The sequence below is a fragment of the Bos indicus x Bos taurus genome, chromosome 6, assembly GCF_003369695.1.
Source record: "Bos indicus x Bos taurus breed Angus x Brahman F1 hybrid chromosome 6, Bos_hybrid_MaternalHap_v2.0, whole genome shotgun sequence".
NCBI classification, from domain to species: domain Eukaryota; kingdom Metazoa; phylum Chordata; class Mammalia; order Artiodactyla; family Bovidae; genus Bos; species Bos indicus x Bos taurus.
In genome coordinates this window covers 59,910,627-59,928,475 of record NC_040081.1, presented here as the reverse complement: position 1 = coordinate 59,928,475, position 17,849 = coordinate 59,910,627, and the positions used below count along the sequence as shown (strand labels likewise).

Here is a 17,849-nt window from a genome sequence, read left to right as displayed (position 1 = left end):
ACTATTATGATAGTGAACCTTAAAATTTAGGGCCCCTTTCAAGGCTCTGGGGAGGGGGCTTAGGGATGAGTTCACATGGTGTTTATAAAACTTGCAAAAGGAAGATATTTTTGTATTCATTTTCTTAAAGATGTCCCCAGAAATTGTCTCAGCTTTAGGTCCCATAAAACCTGAATCAACTCTGATAATTAATTAATATAATTAACTAACAATGTATAAAAGGAACATAGTTTGTAACAAAGAGCAGGTTTTGAACCCAGGTCTCCCGCATTGCAGGCAGACGCTTTACCATCTGAGCCACCAGGTAAGCCCTTTAAATAGGTTGCTGCTGCTGCTGCTAAGTCGCTTCAGTCGTGTCCGACTCTGTGCGACCCTATAGACGGCAGCCCACCAGGTTAGGCAATTTCTAAATGTGTCAGAAATAATGGTAAGTGGATAATCATCTCAGAGGACATGTGAACTTTGTGTGGAACTTACTTTAATTGAAGGAGTTAGATGGAACATTAAGTAGATGAAAATCCAGTTGGCCTTAGCTTGTGGACTGTCTAATCAGCTTGTATGTGCTATATTTTATTTATTGCATGTGTGCATGTTAGTCATATCCAACTCTTTGTGACCCCATGGACTGTAGCTTACCAGGCTTCTCGTCCATGGGATTTTTCAGGCAAGAATACTGGAATGGGTTGCCATTTCCTACTCCAGGGTATCTTCCCAACCCAGGGATGAACCCGCGTCTCCTGCATTGGGAGGCGGATTCTTTACCACTTACATGGGAAGTCCATATTTTATTACATTTTATTTATTTGTGATGAGAGCAGAAATTTTGGAGAAATGAGTTAGGTCCCAGTCTGGCTTCACCTCTTGTAAATAAATTCATTCATTCTTTTTGAGCCTGTTTTATCTGTAATGGAAGATGTTAATAATAATAGTTGTCTTAATAGGGATAATTGGATTCTGTAATGAAATGATAGATATGAACAGACATTTGTTTAGATCTGAAGATGTAAAATGCTGCACAAATGTTAGTGACCAGTAGCTGTACAATGCATCAAACCCAGGCCTCCCGCGTTGCAGGCAGATGCTTTATGTCAGCTTTACCGTCTGAGCCATCAGGGAAGCCCAATGCTATACCAGCAGTACACTAATGAGTGAAGTCACTTAGTCGTGTCCGACTCTTTGCAAGCCCATGGACTGTAGCCTAACTAGGTTCCTCCGTCCATGGGGTTTTCCAGGCAAGAATACTGGAGTGGGGTGCCATTTCCTTCTCCAGGAGATCTTCCTGACCCAGGGATTGAACCCAGGTCTCTCACATTGTAGGCAGACGCTTTACCGTCTGAGCCACCAGGACTAAACGGCCATTCTGCTGGATCAAGATTTGGCAAACTTTTTCTATAAAAGGCCAGACTATAAATACGTTAGGTTGTATGGATCATTCTGTCTCTGTCTCAACTACTTAACTCTGCCCCTGTTAGGCAGAAATAACTATAGAGAAGATATAAATGAATGGGTGTGGCTATGTTCCAATAAAGCTTTATTTTTTATTTGTAAAAACAAGGGCAGCTATGCTAGATGATGTACCAAAATTGACCCCAAATGCCACAGTTCTTCCCAATTAGGAACTTCCAGTTGAGCAGAAGGTAAAACAAATAAGAGCGATTATAAGTGATGTTTTTATTTAAACTCAATTTTGGAAGATCGAAATGCTGGCACATTTTATCTGCTTTACTTTCCATAGTTCCCTGATGTAGCTGATATCTCTTTGAGGGGTGAGCAAAGTGGGGTGAAGGAAGGAGTCAAGGTTAAGAAGTTAGGGGTCAGAATGCCACCTTCTTCCTCATTCTGCTTCCTGGCTCTGGAAGTGGTAATAATAGGGTGAGCTCCTGTTTGATCCCTTCTCTGGGATTCAGACTCAACAGCAAGTGCCTAAGCATAGAGATTTTTAACCACCAAGAAATTAGATTGTTCTGTTTTTTAATCTCTTAATTATTTTTAAAGATCATTGAGATGCACAGATCTGTGAACTTTGGAAAACCGAAATAAAGGAATTTTCAGTTCAGTTCAGTCGCTCCTTCTCTAAAGAAAACATATAAATGCCCAGCAAGTGCATGAAAAGATGCTCAACATTACTAACCATCAGGGAAATGCAAATCAAAACCACAATGAGATATCACTTCATACCTGTCAGAGTGGCTGTTATCAAAAAGACAACAAATAACAAGTGTTGGCGACAATGTGGAGAAAAGGGAACCATTGTGCACTGTTGCTGAGGATGTAAGCTGATGTGGCAGCTATGGAAAACAGTATGGAGATTGCTAAAGAAATTAAAAATAGGACTAACCTATGATTTAGCAGTTCCATTCCTGGGTATTTATCTGAAGAAAACAAAAACACTCGTCAGAAGAGATACATGCCCTCCTGTGTTTATTGCAGCATTGTTTACAATAGTCAAAATATGAAAGCAACATAAGTATCCGTAGATGCATGGATTAATAAGATGTGTGCATATATGTGCATACAATGGAGTATTAGTCATGAAAAAGAAATGAAATCTTGCCATTATATGACAACATGGATGTATGTAGAAGGTTTATGCTAAGTGAAATAAGTCAAAGACAAATACTGTATGATTTCACTTAAATGTGGAATCTAAAAAAATGAAACAAACATAACAAAACAGAAAGAGTTATAGATCAGATCAGATCAGTCGCTCAGTCATGGCCGACTCTGCGACCCCATGAATTGCAGCACGCCAGGCCTCCCTGTCCATCACCACCTCCTGGAGTTCATTCAGACTCACGTCCATCCAGTCAGTGATGCCATCCAGCCATCTCATCCTCTATCGTCCCCTTCTCCTCCTGCCCCCAATCCCTCCCAGCATCAGAGTCTTTTGAGTTATAGATACAGAGAGCAAACAAGTGGTTGCCAGAGGTAAGAGTTGGGTGGGAAAGAAGTAGGTGCAGGAGATTAAGAGGTACAAATTTCCAGTTGCAAAATAAATGAATCAGGGGTATGAAATGTACTGTGTGGGGATAATTGGTCAATAACTATGTAATATCTTTGTATGGTGACATAGCTAGACTTATCCTGGTGATCATTTTGAAATACATGGAAATATCCAATTGCCTATGTTGTGTAACAGGTACTAATGTAGTTTGAAGGGGCAATTATATTAATACTTCAGACTCAAAGAGACTCAAACAGACTCAAAGAGATCAGAGGTGGGGGAGTCTGGAGAGGGGAATTAGATGAAGGCAGTCAAAAGGTACAAGCTCCCAGTTATAAGAATAATATGTCCTAGGAATGTGATGTATGGCATGATAACTATAATTAACATTGCTGTATGTTATGTATGACAGTTGTTAAGGGAGTAAATCCTAAGAATCATTAGCACAGGAAAAAAATTTTCTGTCTTTAATTTTGTATCTATATGAAATGATGGATATTCAGTAAACTTGTGGTGATCATTTCATGATGCATGTAAGTCAAATCACTATACTCTACACTTTAAACTTATATAGTGATATATGTCAATTATACCTCAATAAAACTGGAAGTAAAAATTTTTTAGAGAAAAGAGGTTGGGTCTTATAATAAAATTTATCCTCCTCCCCCAAAATTATGCTAAGTGAGAAAAGCAAGATTCACAGACTATATATGATATGATTCCATCTATACAATATTTTAAAAGACAAAACTGTAGAGATGTAAACCAGACCAGTGGTGGACTCAAGGAGAAGGAAAATGTCATTTCTTTCAAGAACTTCTCTTGGCTTCCCTCCACCAGCCCCTAACCTCTTACCCCTGCCCCCATCTTCCCTGTCAAGGATTTAATATCAATTTAAGGTAGAGTTTATATTGCGAAACACAAATGTGATTTTTCTCTAGTTTTAATCATGGAAATTGCCAGAGAGCAGGCGTTCCCCTTGGCCCCTCCAGGGTCCCTGCTGAGTGAGCCTGAGGGCAGCCTGGCTGTGTCTTCACCCCGCTGTCAGCGTCCCTGCACCGCCTTGCAGTTCTGTGTCCCAGAGGGCAAGCCAGAGCGGGGTTCAGAAGGGAGATAGTGAGCAGATGCCTTTGAAGAATTGAGTGTTGTGCTGGTTCTATTAGGATCCTGAATCATCAAGGTAACAATTTATGCGTAGCTCCCACCCCTAGCTGGGAACATGAGGACTGTTGGGTAAGGTCGGGGGAAGAGGGATAAGTCAAGTCTCTTTATAATCCACTGAGTGCCAGGAAGTTGCCCACTGTCTTCAATCTAGAGGGAGATTCTTTCTGCTGAATATTGCATGAAGAAAATGGGCTATGCTCCCTACCTAGGGCTTGCGAATGTCTTCCTCTTACAAAGATTTTTATTGTACACATTTATTATAAATAGCCTTTGCATTTTATAGAGCAGGACAAGAAGGTTCCAGGCCATTGAACATGATTTTTTCCCCCAATATTTTCTTTCTGTGTATTTGATGTTTCATACAGCAGTGGAGGTTTTCTTTTACAAATGCACATTATAGTTTCTTCCAAGAGCAGCCATCAAGTACCCTGTCCTTTAAAATAAGTTGGGAAATATTACTCTTGGTCCACCACTCTCTGGTTTTCCTTGCCTGGGTTCATTGTAGATCTGAAGTTGCATTCTTTTTTGCTGTTTCTTTGTCATTGTGGCCTTGTTTGGCTCATTTATCTCTGGGTTCTTGCCACTCAAAGTGGAGTCTTTGGACTAGAGCATTAGAATCACCTGGGAGGGTTTTTTTTAGACATGCAGGCTCCACCCCAAACCTACTGAATCAGAATTGGCATTTTAACAGATCCTCAGAGATGCATTTGCACATTGAAGTTTGAAAGGCCTCAATCCTGCCCAAATCTCCCACCTGCTCTGTTGATAACCTTGTTAGGACCACGTGTGACCCTCAGACGTGCACCCCTGGTACATTATCTTGATATCCGTACAGGTGTGAGTGTGGGTGCATGCACTTTGCTATGAACTTAATTTAGTCAGTGCTCAAAGACACAAAACCACACAGGCACAGTTGAGCTCCCAGGAGCTTGGAGTCTAGTGGGGGACAGAGTCTAGTGCTCTAGCACCGTGTTGCGGTGTCATCTGACTCCCTTCACCCACAGAGTTCCTGCCCGCTTCTCTGAAAACAGTTTCTCAGTGTATAGTCCACAGGCCACCTGCCTCCCAGTCCTTGGGGTTCTGTGAAAAGAGCACGGGGTCACTCCAGACCTTCCGGATCATGCCCTTGGAGTGAGCCCAGGTATCTTCATTTTAAAAATTATTATGCACATTATAATTTGAGGGCCACTGACACAGGTACAGCTTTGATATCCTCGATGATTACACATTTTGATGGGAAGGGATGTTTATATATAATCTCAAATGTTCAAGGACTCATTCAGAGCTTTCCTCTCCTAAGTTCAGGGGGAGTTTCACATGGCCTCCAAACTCAAAGCTGCTTTTATCTTTGGGTGAGGCAACGTCAGGATCTTGTGGATAGTATTTAAAGATTGTTCAGATCATATGTTTATATTTTCTAGCAGCGTGTTTTCCAGGAGCAAATTAAAATCCTTTGCTCTATAATGAGTTAACAGTGTGAACATTGTTATGACAATCCCATGACTTTCTTGTTTAATGTTTATACTCATCTAATCAAACAAATTGAAATTGGATTATGGCTGTTGCACATTATAGCAGTTATTATCCAGTTTAAATGCAGGTCTGAAGGAAATAAAATTGATTTTTCTATGGTACTTGAAGACACTGTAGGTTATTGGTGTGCTGTTTGAATTTCCAATTAGGTTTATACAGAGGAGAATAAGATTAGTGCTTGGACTTTTTTAAAACTTTCTTAATGTATTATGTAAATAAAGTGATATTTCATTCTAATTATGGAGGTAGATGACTTTAAAAAGTTTGGTGATCTGCTTTCATATTTTTATTTAAAGCATGTCAGATTTTAACATGGATAATAATTTTGAGGAACATTTTTATTTTTAGAAAGAAAAGAAAATAATAGAGTAGAACACCATAATAATACTCAGTTACTACAGTAACAGCTACCCTATTTTTCAGGGAATGAGCTGTAACATGTACCAGAATTTCACAGATAACTGAACCTATCTTTCAATAAACCAAACCCTTGTTTTTGAAAAGCTGGCTTTATTTTGCAAACACCTTTTGTATATCTGTTCAGTGTAAGCACCATGCCCAATGCTAGGGGCTCAGAGTCGATCCAACACAGGTCCTTCACAACAAAGATGTGCCCGACCACTGACTGCTCTGAAAGCGGAGCTGTGGGCCAGAAAACACAGAAGCAAAAACGGCAAGCCCTGGAGAGTGGGGAAAGGCTTCAGGGAAGAGGTGACTTTGGGTCTGGACCTCAATTCAGAAGTAGGAGTTACATGGATATTTAAGTAGTAATACAATTTATTCCTTAAATCATAAAGGCATCACATGCTGATTATGTGCTTGTTTTAAAAGTACCCATAAAAAGATTAAGTTCTATGATTATTAAATGTATTATTAAGCACTTTGTGTCAGGAAATGTGCTTGCTTCTGAAAATACAATGGAGAACAGTCCACAAATCCGCTCTTAGGTTTGGTAGTCTGCTATAGTGAGTCACAGAACTCACTCACAGCTAAAAGCTACAGTTAAACTCAGCCAGGGAGAGAGGCGCACAGGACGAGTCCCGAAGAGGCCCACACGTGGAGCTTCCATGGCCTTCTCCCTGCAGAGTCATGGACAGCATAGCTTTCCCAGCGTTGATGTGTGACATTGTCCATGGAGCATTGCCAACTGGGGAAGTTCATCCAAGCCTTGGTGTCCGCAGTTTTTATGGGGGGGGTCCCATCATGTGGGTGTGGTTGACCATACACATGACTAAGCCAGAGGTGGAACCAATGCTCAGTGACCCAAAGCCCTGACCCTAAACAACATTGTTAGACTATCTAGTGTGACCCAAGACCCCTGGGAAAACAAAAACACTCATATCAGCTATGACATTCAGTTCAGTCGCTCAGTCACATCTGACTCTTTGAAACCCCATGGACTGCAGCACGCTAGGCTTCCCTGTCTATCACCAACTCCCAGAGCCTATTCAAACCCATGTCCATCGAGTTGGTGATGCCATCCAACCATCTCATCCTCTGTCATCCCCTTCTCCTCCCACTTTCAATCCTTTCCAGCATCAGGGTCTTTTCCAATGGGTTGGTTCTTCACATCAGGTGGCCAAAGTATTGGAATTTCAGCTTCAGCATCAGTCCTCCCAATGAATATTCAGGACTGATTTCCCTTAGGATTGATTGGTTGGATCTCCTTGCAGTCCAAGGGACTCTCAAGCATCTTCTCCAACACCACAGTTCAAAAGTATCAGTTCTTCAGCGCTCAGCTTTCTTTGTAGTCCAACACTCATATCCATACATGACTACCGGCAAAACCATAGCTTTGACTAGATGGACCTTTGTCAGCAAAGTAATGTCTCTGCTTTTTAATATACTGTCCCGTGCTCTTAAAAATTACCTCCCAGAAGCCGAGGGCAAAGTCCAGACCTCTCTTTGGCCAAGGCTGAATTCTTTACTGTAGAGGAACAAAACCAGACGCTACTATAAGTTTACAGAACTCACAATAAAGTGAAGATCATAAAGTGAAGAAGGTGAAGACTGTGCAGGAAGAGTCTGGATGCTTAGAGTTGTGCGGTGGATGGTACTGTCAGTTAAGAGTTCACAAGGAAGTAGACAGAGGTCTGAAGGGTGAGAGGGATTTCAGTTTCAGTTCAGTCACTAAGTCGTGTCCAACTCTTTGTGACCCCATGGACTGCAGCACACCAGGCTTCCCTGTCCATCACCAACTCCCAGAGTTTACTCAAACTCATGTCCATTGAGTCGGTGATGCCATTCAACCATCTCATCCCCTGTCGTCCCCTTCTCCTCCCGCCTTCAATCTTTCCTAGCACCAGGATCTTTTCCAATGAGTCAGTTCTTTGCATCAGGTGGCCAAAGTATTGGAGATTCAGCTAAGCATCAGTCCTTCCAATGAATATTCAGAACTAATTTCCTTTAGGATGGACTGGTCGGATCTCCTTGCTGTCCAAGGGACTCTCAAGAGTCTTCTCCAACACCACAGTTCAAAAGCATCAATTCTTTGGTGCTTAGCTTTCTTATAGTCTAACTCTCATGTAGCCAGGTGAGTAGTGCAGCAAAGAGCATTTCAAGAGGAAGGGGTGGTTGGTGCAAAAACCCTGAAGTGGGAAGTAGCTGAGCATGTTCCGGAAACTGGAAGAAGAGGAGACCAGAGCAGACAGGAGGAGGAAAGAATGTGGTTGCAGCACTGACTAGAGAGGAAGTAGGGACCAGATTCCAAGTAGCCTCAGAGACCCTGAAAATGATTATGGACCTTATTTCCAATCACTGGAAAGCCACTGTAAAGTTTAAAAGCAGGAGCATGGATGCTCAGATGTGTGACTTGTCTATTTAAAGGCTCAGGTGTGTGGCTGCCGTGAGAATGGCCAATTTGGTACAGAGTGAAAACAGGGGGACTCAAGACTATTGTGACCATCCCAACAGGAGGAATCGGCGGCTGGCACCAAGGGGTGACCGTAAAGTAGGAGAGAGGAGGAGAGGTTGAGGCAGTAGTAGGAGGTAGAGATGGCAGGTCTTGGTAAGCAAGCAGACCCTTGGCTGTGACCCTGTGCTGTCACCGTTGGCACCTGGCAGTCCTGTCTGATTTGTGGCTTCCGTTTGGCAGTGAGCAGAGAAGCAGATAACCAGACTGACCAGCATTATGTGTACGGCAGGAAGGGCACCCTCTGACAGAGTAACAGGTGCAGTCCTGTGCAGTCAGTTCATGTTTCTAGACTTGGTGGTACCTGTTCTGACTGCTGAACCCCAAGACTCAAACCCACCCCCTCAACTTCTAAAATGGGCCGTGTTCCAAACCGTTGTGTTTGCCAGAAGTTCATTGTAAACAGTTCTTTATAACTGAGGTATTACTGGTCATAGATTGAATACACCATGAATTAAATCATGTCCCCCTTGGGAGATAACTGCTAACCAGAAAAGCCTAGTATATGGTTGTCAGCGCAAAGCATGACACTTTTTAGGAAGAGCTTAATAAATGCTGAATGAGTGAGATGTTTACTCCTCTTTTAAAACAGGAACATTAAAGAGTTTCTAGTATATCTGTCGTGTGTTTTTCTAAACCCAGACAAGCCCTTTCAGTTACGTACTCCCTTGATTTTCCATGTTTATTTTGTATTTTCTGTTCCCTATAAAAGGAGTGTATTGAACTTTGAATTTGGCAGAAACCATGGCTGATGTTCCCTGCCTGTTTCATTTTGTAATTGCTCAATCAGATAACTTATTCTTGCCCAGAAATAGAGAGAGGAAATACTTTAGGCACATATAGAACACACTCAGTAAAAGACCTTGGATTTTCCTTTCAAAACTAGGATTTTGGCCAGCAGCTGGCAAGCACTCTTATTTAAAATACTGTTATCTAGCCAAGGGGACACTTTTCTGCTTCCATATGTGTAGGGGGAGGGGAGCTCTCAGTTACAGATGACAGTACTCGGGTACCTTGGAGAAGGAAATGGCAACCCACTCCAGTACTCTTGCCTGGAGAATTCCATGGACAGAGGAGCCTGGTGGGCTGCCGTCTATGGGGTCGCACAGAGTCGGACACAACTGAAGCAACCTTGCACGCATGCATGCATTGGAGAAGGCAATGGCAACCCACTCCAGTATTCTTGCCTGGAGAATCCCAGGGATAGACGAGCCTGGTGGGCTGCCGTCTATGGGGTCACACAGAGTCGGACATGACTGAAGCGACTTAGCAGCAGCAGCAGCATTGGGGTACCAGTGTCATCTTGGCTTTTAATCAGCAGTGAACAAACGGCATCTTAAGAGAGGCAGGAACAAAAGGTGCCTTAAGAGAGGCACCACGGGATGAGGACGATGTGGGAGGGTGAACCACTGTTAGTGCTTCGTGTAAATTGGCAGGGAATCTGTTTTTAAAAACAAACCAACCTACCTTTTCAGCTCAGTTCAAAACTTGCTGCCTGATGGGTCGGTTGTTTCTGCTTAGTTGTGCTATTGCAGAGGCTTTCTGACTGTGGGTTCATTATGGCCCCTCTCCCTGGCATCTATCAGGCAGATCTATGAAAAAATCGGAAACCCAGGCCCGGGATGTCAACTCTCCAAAGAGGTGGGATTAGGAGGAATTTTCCGAGTCCTGGAAGTCCCAAAAGAGAAACATCCAGCATAGAATGGGGCTATGTTGGCTGGGGGACTCCGCCTCTCTCTGGGGACTGACGCCGGAGGCTGAGAGCACCTGGCTGGAGGCACCTGCCAGCGGGGTGCGGGGTGGGCGGGGGCGACGGCCCACGTGCCTGCCGAGGAGCCAATGGGTGGCGGCGGCGGGCGGGCCGGGCTCTGGGAGGCGCGGACCGCTCTCGCTTCAACTTGAGACAGAAGGAATCGCGCCGCTGCTGGTTTCAGTGACCGCCCCAGGGTGGCTGGTGCCCGCAGCCTGGTCTTGTCCCCTGCATTGGGGGCAGCATCCTCGCCCAGTCCCAGGGCCGCCCCGGAGGCCAAGGTGAGGGATGTGAGCACGGGGCGGCGTGCCTTTGTCTGCAGGTAACCGGCGGGGTGGGCGCCGAGCTTGCGGAGACCCGACCCGCGGGACAAAGGCTGCATGCTCCCATCCCTAGAGTCAGTGCTTAGCGAGGTCGAGGGCGGCCGGGAGGGGTGAGGAGGTGTCTCTCTGTCTTGCTGGAGGGAAGGATGAGAATTGTATGAAATGAGGGGAAGGTGGAGGAGTCTTTTGATGCAGTTTACGAGCGTGGCAGGAAGCTGTTCAGGGGCGGGCTGTTGAGATGATCTGCTTTGGGGCTTTCTGTTGTGCCCAGTGTTATGACTGAATAAATGAGTGCATTCATCTCGCATGACCTCTGAATCCACGTTTATGTACTCTTGTTTGTATTAGGAGTGAAAAATACTCAGGATCTTGGTGGTCCGATTTTTGAATTGAAAGCAGTATCTTTGGGTGTAGAAAGACTATGCAGTTTCAAATAATTTTAGTTGTGTGACTTACAATATTGTTGGACTTCCGTGTGGGAAAATGTCTCAAATTCCCAAAATGTGGAAAGACAGCCAACTTATCACGTGCTTGGTTTGGCACTGAAAAGAAGTAGATTTTTGTTTGTTTAAAAAAAATGTGATTTAAATGTTGCACACAACACTTAATTGGATTCTCAGGGAATCTGTGTCTTTTCTATCTGTTATCTATTTCCCTGTACCAATATTGGATCCAGGCACGCCTATCGATTCCCCAATTAATGTGTTAGCTGTGAATCTTCATTACTGCTTTGGATGGGAGATGGCCGGGGAGAAGGCAATCCCATTAGTCTTTTTCTTTTTATAACTGCAGCTGCAGCCTAGCTTTGACTAGCGTCAAGAATGGTGGGTTCCGCCTGCCTTCCTCATGTTATTCTTTTTCTGGTTTTCTCAGGTCATGGAGCAGTCAGCTCCTCCTCCAGCCTTACCCTGACACAAAAGCAGTTTGTAAGTTTTTACCCTAAAGTTCCCAATCTTTGTTACTGCCTTTGAGTTGTTATTTGCTTTATGAAGCCTTTCAGGACAAAAGTGTCCTGAGGCCTTTCACAAGAAGTTAGACACAGTGCACTATGAGGGGAATAGCCCTAAATCTCTCTTTGTAAATTTCGTCTGTAATTTTTCTAAGTTATCAGTGGCTGTGTTGTCCAAAGTGAGATGTGTGTAACAAGCTTAATAGGGGAAAGACTTTCTACAAGGGATCAGCCATTATCGTTGTAGAAGATGCTATTGGACTTGGCTCAGAGTGACGGCATGAGCTTTGGGCTGGTTTGGTCAGGAACCCCATCTTTCTGACAGCTGCTGTTTCATTTATGAGTTTTTCTGTCATTCTAGCAAGCCCTGGCTTTTGAACAACGGGGACAGTTATTTAACAAGTATTTATCAAACACTTGCTGTGTGCTTCGCTTTGGCACTAATGGTGAAATGGTAAATGCATCAAGCACCTTCTTGCTTTTTTGGAGCTTGTACTGTGCCAGCATGGGGCCCATTTTGGGCTTCTGAATTGGAGCATCCCTGGGAGGCATTGTGGACGGATTGACCCTGATGTGAACCAAGAAGATGTTGCTGCTGGCTGCTGCCCTGGAGGTTAGCTGAGCCCAGGATGTAGATATGCACAGGTGGGACCAAAGTCACCTCTGCTCCAAGGGTGAAGGTATTAATCATACAGTGGGTCGTAGGCTCTGGAATCTGTCTTCTTAAACCTGTTTGCCATGATCATGGATGTCTTTCAGAGGAGCCTGGGACTGCAAGGTGGGCCAGAGCTGAGTTCTCAAAGAGTTTGAACAGTGGCATTGTTTAAGATGTGGTAATTCCAGTCTGTTTGAAAAACTACTGTTCATGCAGTCTCCTAGTCTCACCTCAACAGCTTTCATCTTGAACAGCTCCTTGGGGAAATGAATTTCCTTCTGTACCACTGACTGAGCAAAGCTTTCTATCTGTCCCCAGCCTCCCAGGTGTTGAGGTGACTCCTAGGCTTAGAGACCTAGAGCGTGGTTGGAAAACACCTGTCAAGCTCACTCTAATTTTTGTAGATTTGCAATAGTGTTTCCTGATAATATGTACTTTCTTACTTGTCTGTCTTTTCACCTTTTCCACAAATCCCTAGGATCATGTGAAAACATACTAAATAGTCGTATAACTTGTTCTTTTCAAGTGCCTGTTTTAAACACAAATATTTTTTAGAACATCTTAGCCCTTTGGATTTCTCTGCCCTTAACATAGTGCCTAGGATAGGATGTGCTCCATAAATAATTGAATTGTTTTTTAAGATTTAACTATGATCATCACATGTACTTGATAGATATAAATAAGATCTATAGATTAGTTTGCCCTTCAACAGATGTGGAACGTCTGTATGCCAGGTGTCTTGAGAGGTACATGAAGGGATGAGACAGACATGCTTCAAACAGGCAGGACATAAGCTGGAAGAACAATTCAGGAAGCAAGATGACACGGATCATGATAAGTGCAGTGAAATCAGCGGCACAGTGGGACAGAGAGAGTATCTCGATGGGGAAAGGGGGCCCCAGTGGGCAGCCCATCCTAGCAGGCAACCTTTGAGCTCAGCCAAAAGCTGGGAAGAAGCCAGGCGCGTGGGGGGCGCTGGAGGAAGAACAAGGGGTGCTCAACATGTTCATGGATACAAGAGAGTCCAGTGTGGCTGGAGTGGGAAGGCCAGTGATACATGCTGGATGGAAGAGATGGTTGGGGGCAGGGGGACAAGATCACACAGGGCTTTTGGGTTATAGTTGAAGGTTTCAATTTTCTTTTCTTTTTTAAAAAGTATTTTTAAAATGTATTTTGGCTGTGCCAGGTCTTAGTTGTGATATGCGAGATCTTTTCGTTGTGGCACACAAACTCTTAGTTGTGGCATGTGGGATCTAGTTTCCGGACCAGGAATTGAACCTGGGCCCCCTACATTGGGAATGCAGCGTTTTAGTCACTGGGCCACCAGGGAAGTCCCTGAATTTTCTTTCTGATTCCGTGAGAAACCTCTGAAAGGTGGTAACTGGGAGAGTGCCATTATCTCTTTTGTTTCATAAAGAAAGATACCAGTGAATGCTGTTAAGGGGTATGGATGTTGGTAGCGGAGGTGGAAGTTGAAGGTTCAGGCAGCAAGTCCTGGTCCAGGAAACATCAACGTGGTGGCGAGGGGATGAAGAGAAGCAGGCTGTGGAGATTGAGCTGGCACGGTTGACAGAGGAAGACGCAGGAAGAGGGGTCATCTAGGACCGAGCTGGATTTTTAGATTCATTGTTTTTTGTGTTTGTTTTTTTCCTGTTGGAAAATAATGACTGTATAAAGACAATTAAGCAATAAGCAACTCACTTTCAGTTTCTATTATTCCAAGACCTTGACTTATTTTGTCTTTTTCTCCAGTATGGATGAGCAGCCCTGCCTATTGGTGTACTGTGCATTTGGCCATTTTTGTCCAGGACATTTTACCCTTCAGTGGCCTATCAGACCTTGGAGCATTTTCTTTGCTGTGTCATAAAAATAAAGGATCCAAGTAAGAAAGAAGGCAGGTTTCAGCTTTAATCCATATGGAATTACTCTGCCTGGGCTTCCAGATTTATAAGATACCGTTGATAATTACATTTGAAGTTGTTAATTTCATATCCAATATCCTCTGACTTTCCAACAACAGATACTCAGTTGTAAATAAGCCTAGTTCTGTATCTATTTACAGTCAGCAGGAGTAAAATTCTTTAATAACACAGGAAATTCACTGTTCATTTCAAGAGCTAGAAAGCCATTTCCTTGTATCTGAAAAGTAGAGAAATGCAATATTTGGTCTCTGATGGGATTTTTTTTTTTTTTTTGGCCCCTCTTTCTAGCTACAGATTTGTGAACATGAAATCTTACAATGTCTTTGTCAGTTAACTTTGGTTTTGAAGCCAGCTTTGGTTTGGGTTTGCAAAATTTTGATGCAGAAAATACTCCTTCTGCAGTCAGAATTTTAGGCAGATGAAAAGGAGCAGAAGTGATGGAGACCACCACCCCTTCTGCTCTAGAAGCCTGGACTGGTTACCCTAGAACATGTAAGCATGTCTGGGGATGAATAAATTATGACAGTTGAAATAATTATGATAGAGGGAAAGCTGCTGCGGAGAACACAGTTGACAATTGGGACTGATTTGACCTGATTCTGTCATATGAAAGCATGCATCTGTTTGCCAGGTTACATGAAAATGCTGTTTCCAAGGAGTCTAGTGTGTTTTGTTTATCTACCCCACCCCAACCCCCCAAAAAATGGAAAAACATTCTAAGCAGAGTCATAGCCTGCTAATGATTCTTTCAAAATAAAGTGGCTGGAGCAGAGACCCATGTTGATTCTGATTCTCATTCTGAGCATCCATGTAAGATTTTAGTTGAGCAAAAGGCATTCTGGCTCTCAAGCTACAATTGAAAGAGTTCTTAGTCCTGCTTCAGAGTGGAATAGTTTCCAGCTGGCCCTGGAGTTTATCACCTGTAACAAGGATTATTCCAGCGTCTCAGCCATCTTAGTCCTGCTTCAGAGTGGAATAGTTTCCAGCTGGCCCTGGAGTTTATCACCTGTAACAAGGATTATTCCAGCGTCTCAGCCAGTTGCACAGGTTTAACACACACTTCGTGTACTGCTCTGCTGTTAGAATCTTGAGATTCATAATATTTCTCATGCAGGCAGAGCTTTGCGTTTTCGTTTTGCACTGGGCTCTGCAAGCTATTGAACTGGTCCTAATCTCACTGTTTGTCCATGTTGTACGCTGCACCCCTGAATCAGGCTGACATCTAAAGTGGGGTCCCTGACTTGTTCTGTGAAAGATATTAAATATGGGGGGTCTGTGGTTTCTGTTGCAGCCCCTCAGCTCTGTCACGGTGGCTCCAAAGCAGCCACTGACAACTGAAGTGAAGGAGTGCAGTTGTGTTCAGTGACACTCTGTTCGTAAGAGCAGGCAGGGAACGATGGACTGTGATCCTCAAGCCATCATTTGCCACCCCTGACTGAAATAGGGACCTTGTCCTTTGGAAACAAGAAGGCTTGGTCACCTTTGGACAGCTTTATGGTATTCTGAAAACCAGTCTCCAGAGCATTCCTGAACAGGTCTGGCTGGTAGGAGTACCTCTGTGACAGACCATCATTCAAACATCCCCCAGCCCGCACTCGAGCTTCTTCTCCATGAAGGCATGTTAATTCTATTTGTCAAGTATAAAGACATATGGATAATAAAAGGAAGGTAAATTCACAGTAAAAATAGGATGCCACCATGATGGGATTGTGGTTTTGTTTTTGTAAAGACTTACCATATTTGAGGGAAAAGAAAAAAGATGCTAGCTGTAAGGAGGCTAGCTGTGTATAAAAAGTAACCTTACCAAATAGGAAAGGTGTGTCTTCTTTGAAAGTGTATCAAGAAGTTAACTCCTGCTCTGTGTGTGTGTGTGTGTGTGTGTAGCCCAGCTCTACATACTTCTTCTGCCTCAGCATGCATGGAAATACCTTGTCCTGGGGTCTTTTCTGTAAATGATAAACAAAAGTTTATTTCTCAAAGAACACAAATATGAAGACAATTATCTGGGGAGTCAGTAAATCTTGATAGAAATCAACGTACAAGGGAAATTTATATATTGATTTCCTTAGGAGCAGAGGAGCCGTGGTTCATTTAGACAAATGTTCCGAAGAAAGAATCTAGTTAGGGGCTCTGGAAACACTTTGTGTGGAGATGATCAGGGTATAGATTTGCTTTGCTTTCATATTCAGTCACAAGAGATTATAATCTTCTCAGAACTCGCCTTCTGCCCATTCAGATAAAATATATGTTTTATTAACGTTGTTTCAGATGACATGAGAACTGAATGTGAACTAAAGTCATTTTTAAAGTGCTGACTGTAATAATAGCAGGAGAAAAATCCAGCCAAGTCCCCATTATTCACAGCATTATTCCCGTAGCAACGTGATCAGGAATAAGGGGTAAAGACCTTTGTTTACACTACTTATTTATTCAGAAATATTTGACTACTTGTTATGTGCCAGGCAGTGGTGAGTGAACACTTACCCAGGTGGTGAGTGAACAAGGCAGGTTCCACGTTAACACAGAGTTTCCTTTTTTTGTGGGGGAGAAGGAAGGACAGACAGTAAACAAATAAGCAGGGTAGTTTTAGATGCTTTGAGAGTTGGCGGTGACTGGGTGGTCTGGAGGGGTCTTCTACGGGTGATGACGATAAGAGGAAGTCCTTGGTGGGAGATTTAGGGGACTGAGTATCCAGGCAGCACCAACAGTGAGCACAGAGGCTCCAAAGTCCGGTGTGTTTGTGAACGAACAGGGTGAAGCCAGAGCCCAGCAGGTATGGAAGAGGCAGGAAGTGAGGTCAGAGAGAGAGATGGGGTGGGGTGGGGGGTGGGGAAGAGCAGGGAAGCAACAGGACAAGTGTCTGGTGTGTAAAGAAGGAAACTCTCAGCCTTTGCCCTGGAAAGTTATTTAGACCAAGCACAGCACTTAATTTTTGTTACCAGGTCCAGTTGAAAGCGGAACCAAAGCTCCAACAGGGTTGGAGCCAGGATCGGAGAACTGAGGCCGTCTTTGTTCATTAAGGGGTGGGTCCTGGGGAGAGCCCATTCATTGGGAGGGAGGCAGGCTCAGGTGCCAGGCGCCTCACCCCCACCCCCGCCAAAACACAGAGCAAAGATGAGGCTGGCCAGGCCAACCTGTCCTCCATTTGTGGATCCGCCACTTTTTTTAGCTGTGTGGGTTTTGAACCTTAGAGTCTCTTATAAAGTGAGAGTCGTGAGGCTCCCCTGAAGGGTTATTGTGTGGCCTGGTGATAATGTGCACCGAAAACAGAGCCTGGCTGGGTGGCAGGTTGAATAAGGTGGGAACCACTCGTGTTATTTGCTTTTAGCAATCAGTCACCCTAGTGTTGATATCTATTTTTATGTAGGTATTATTGAGTTTACAGTGTATCAGGGATATTTGTATCTACAGTAAGTTTCCAAAATTCAAATGACGGCAGAACGTCTTGGCTTTTTGTGTGATCTATAGTAGTGTTCCAACAGAGGAGCCCGCCTGGTTACAGTCCATGGGGTCTCAAAGAGTCGGACATAACTGAGCAGACAGACACACTCGTATTCCTTGTCTCTGCACAAAGGAATTGGGATTGTCTACGTAAGTATAGATGGTAAAGAATCCGCCTGCAATGCAGGAGACCCAGGTTTGGTCCCTGAGTTGGGAAGATTCCCTTGGAGAATGAAATAGCAACCCACTCCAGTATT

At 43.7% G+C, this 17,849-nt stretch overlaps 1 protein-coding gene across 20 annotated transcripts in view; it reads left to right on the top strand.

Annotated features, from left to right (window-relative positions):
* Positions 1-17,849, top strand: part of APBB2 (amyloid beta precursor protein binding family B member 2) — a 384,146-nt gene that overhangs the window by 335,871 nt on the left and 30,426 nt on the right. The window contains exons 1-2 of one of the 20 annotated variants that reach the window (XM_027544356.1): positions 10,464-10,583; positions 11,499-11,551. The exons of 17 other annotated variants lie outside the window; for them this stretch is intronic. The gene's annotated coding sequence lies outside the window, so the exon portion shown is untranslated. Of the gene's footprint in view, positions 1-10,429; positions 10,584-11,498; positions 11,552-17,849 lie in introns of those variants that run through there. 2 more of the 20 variants (XM_027544351.1, XM_027544350.1) reach the window with 2 other exon arrangements.